Source organism: Asparagus officinalis, chromosome 9, assembly GCF_001876935.1.
Source record: "Asparagus officinalis chromosome 9, Aspof.V1, whole genome shotgun sequence".
Lineage (NCBI taxonomy): Eukaryota > Viridiplantae > Streptophyta > Magnoliopsida > Asparagales > Asparagaceae > Asparagus > Asparagus officinalis.
Window position 1 is genome coordinate 18,689,881 of NC_033802.1, and position 4,257 is coordinate 18,694,137.

Consider the following 4,257-nt stretch of genomic DNA (forward strand, 5'->3'; position numbering starts at 1 on the left):
ATGGAAAGTCATCGTGTAGCCTTCACTAGCCAGCTGGCTTACTGAGATTAAGTTCCTCTTCAGGTCGGGAATATACCTGACATCCTTCAGCTCCCATACTGACCCATTCAGCTTAATCTTCACTACACCTTTGCCAATAATGGCACATGCTTGATCGTCACCAAGATATACATTTCCAAGGTTTCCGGGGATATACTTCTCGAGGAATTCTTTCTGAGAAGTAGCATGGAATGATGCTCCCGAGTCCAACACCCAAGACTCCTCCTTGCTCTCCAAAGAGCATATCAGCGCATCATCTCCTCCTGAGGTGGAGGCAACATTCACATCTGCATTTGCCTCCCACTCCTCCCGTGCACTCCTGCACTGATTCTTGTAGTGCCCGGTTTTCCCGCACTTCCAACACTCGATAGCCTTCGAACTGTTGGGATTTCTGGATTTGGATCTCCTATCATCTGATCCATTTCCTCCGGTTGAACTTCTACCTCTTGACTCTGTATGCAATACTGAAGAGGTTGTAGCTTTACCTGCATGAACGTCATCAAACTTCAACTTATTGCTTCTCGACGAGCTACTCACAGCTGTGACTGTAGCATTCCAACTCTCTGGTAGGGAAGACAAAAGGATCAACGCTCGAACTTCCTCATCAAACTCAATATCAACTGAACTCAATTGGGTCGTGACTGTATTGAGTTCATTGAGATGATGTGCTACCGATGCACCTTCCGCCATTCACAGATTGAATAACCGCCTCATCAAATGGACTTTATTTGAGGCTGATGGCTTCTCATACATATTTGAGAGTGCTGCCATAAGACCCGCCGTGGTCTTCTCCTTTGCAATGTTAAAAGCAACATTGCGGGTTAACGTCCGAGAGAGGTTGATACAGATTTTTTTGATACAGATAATCCTCTATCTGTATTTTCCAGAATCCGAAATCTGATCCATCAAACTTCTCTATTCTCACATTTCCCTCATCTGCGGCCATGGCTCCCAGAATCCGAAATCTGTTCCATCAAATTTCTCAAGTCTTATTTTCCCTTCATCTGCGGCCATGGCTCCCACTTGAATCTGACTTTCTCTAGATCGTTTCACGTTCTGATACCAGTTGTTGGGAATTTAACACCTAAACCCCTAATGCAACATAAACGCAGAATAGAGAACAGTACACAAGATTTACGAGGTTCGGCAACTGCCTACGTCCTCGGGAGCCACACAGTCAATTTCTTATTTAATCTAACAAGAAATTACAAATCAAGAGCAAATCTCTAAACTGAGATTTCTCAAATGAACACTGTAGCTACAGTGTTAATACCCACAATAAAATCCCTCTTCTCTTTTCTCTCTCTTCTTAAATCTCCCTCAACCACTGTTGAAAGCTGGAGATTAAATGAGAAATCGCTGCTGTGATTTGGGAAGTTGAACGCTGTTGCGTTAAAAGGGGATCCGTCGCCTGCAAATCCTTGAGCTCGCCGGAGCTCTTCGTCGGCGGAGGTTGGTATCCACCCCCAACCTAACAATCTCCCACTTGGAGACCAAACCGACGTCAAACAGGCTATCCCATCAAGCTCCTTCCCCTGTGTGGCTCCGCCCTCATCAACTATGCATGAAGGCCAACTGAAGTTGCACACAACTCCAGTTTCTGAAAGGTCGCTGTCTTTGTCAACTTATCCGCTAGATACTTTCTTCCTTGGATATTCTGTTGAAATCCTTTGACAACTTGTCGGGCTCTGTATCTTCTGGAGCCATTCTGCTCCTTTTTCACCTGATACACCAACTTGTTGTGACGTGCCTTCTTCCTCATGAGAAACTCAGCTAGTCCCCATGACTGGTTGGAGATCAGAGATTTTTTCTCTTCTTTCGCAGCAAACTCCCACTTGCTCGCATCTCCACTCTGACAAGCTTCATCAAAGCTTTCAGACTCTCCTCCATTTGTCAGCAACATATAATTCATGTATCTGCTGTTAGGCACAGGAGGACGAGTAGTTCTCCTCAATATCGGAGCTGGTGCGTCGGGCTCCTGCGCACCGTTCTGTCCAACAGTCTCTTCTGGCTGAGGACCTTCTGCATTGGGTTCTTCCGAGAGGTTATCCGAAACTTCATCTGCATCTAAAAATGTTGACTCACTCTCTGAGTCATCGTCATCTGTCTTGTGCATGTCCTTGTACATCACCTTCTCGTTGAATGTCACATCTCTGCACCTGATCACCTTCTTGTTTTCGTTGTCCCAAATACGGTAGCCGAACTCGTCTTCACCATACCCGATGAATGCGCATTTCTTAGACTTGGGATCAGGCTCATTCCTGCCTTGATCACTTATATGCACATAAGCTACACAACCGAAAACTCTGAGATGTGAGAGAGTTACCTCCTTTTCGCATCATACCTCTTCTGGTATTCTGTGCTCCAATGGAACCGATGGACCTCGGTTGATCAAGTAAGCTGCTGCGTTGACTGCCTCTGCCCAGAACTGCTTCGGCAGACCTGACTGCGTCCGAATGCTTCTGGCTCTCTCTGTCAATGTTCTATTCAGGCGCTCAGCCACACCATTGTGCTGAGGCGTGCCGGGCACGGTCCTCTCCATTCTGATACCGTGCTCATAGCAGAACTTCTTGAATCTGGTGTCTTCATACTCACCACCATTGTATGTTCTGAGTTTCTTTACCCTCAAACCGGTCTCATTCTCGACCATGGCTTTCCATCTTCTGAAAGCCTCAAACACTTCTGACTTTTTCTTCAGAAAGTAGACTCACACTTTCCGAGAGTGATCATCAATAAAAGTCACGAAGTAGTGTTTCCCACCAATCGACGCGGTGGTTGTTGGTCCCCAAATATCTGAGTGAACAAGCTCTAGCTTCTGCTTCCTGGGGGGTCTGCCACTTGTCTGAAAGCTAACTCTCTTCTGCTTTCCAAGTATGCATTCTTCATACACATCAATCTCTACTGATTGTAAACCTGGGAGTTTTCTCTTTGCCTTTCACTCATATGACCAAGTCTCTGGTGCCACAGCTTTGAAGTCTCATTGCTTGCTGCAACTAAGATCGAACAACGTGCACCTGCTGTCATATACAGGGTACCAGTCTTCCTGCCTCTGGCAATCGTCATTGCGCCCTTCGAAATCCTCCAGTCATCGCCATGGAAAGTCATCGTGTAGCCTTCACTAGCCAGCTGGCTTACTGAGATTAAGTTCCTCTTTAGGTCGGGAATATACCTGACATCCTTCAGCTCCCATACTGACCCATTCAGTTTAATCTTCACTACACCTTTGCCAATAATGGCACATGCTTGATTGTCACCAAGATATACATTTCCAAGGTTTCCGGGGATATACTTCTCGAGGAATTCTTTCTGAGAAGTAGCATGGAATGATGCTCCCGAGTCCAACACCCAAGACTCTTCCTTGCTCTCCAAAGAGCATATCAGCGCATCATCTCCTCCTGAGGTGGAAGCAACGTTCACATCTGCATTTGCCTCCTACTCCTCCCGTGCACTCCTGCACTGATTCTTGTAGTGCCCGGTTTTCCCGACATCTGCATTTGCCTCCTACTCCTCCCGTGCACTCCTGCACTGATTCTTGTAGTGCCCGGTTTTCCCGTACTTCCAACACTCGATAGCCTTCGAACTGTTGGGATTTTTGGATTTGGATCTCCTATCATCTGATCCATTTCCTCTGGTTAAACTTCTACCTCTTGACTCTGTATGCAATACTGAAGAGGTTGTAGCTTCACCCGACTCTCTCCCGTCGGATCTCCTCACTGAGAACCAGATCACGAACGTCGTCAAACTTCAACTTTTTCTTTCCCGACGAGCTACTCACTGCCGTGACTGTAGCGTTCCAACTCTCTGGTAGGGAAGACAAAAGGATCAACGCTCGAACTTCCTCATCAAACTCAATATCAACTGAACTCAATTGGGTCGTGACTGTATTGAGTTCATTGAGATGATGTGCTACCGATGCACCTTCCGCCATTCGCAGATTAAACAACCGCCTCATCAAATGGACTTTATTTGAGGCTGATGGCTTCTCATACATATTTGAGAGTGCTGCCATAAGACCCGCCGTGGTCTTCTCCTTTGCAATGTTAAAAGCAACATTGCGGGTTAACGTCAAACGAATAACCCCGAGGGCTTTTCTGTCCAGAAGATTCCAATCTTCTTCCTTCATACACTCCGGCTTCATCCCCGAGAGATGTTGATACAGATTTTTCTGATACAGATAATCCTCTATCTGTATTTTTCAGAATCCGAAATCTGATCCAT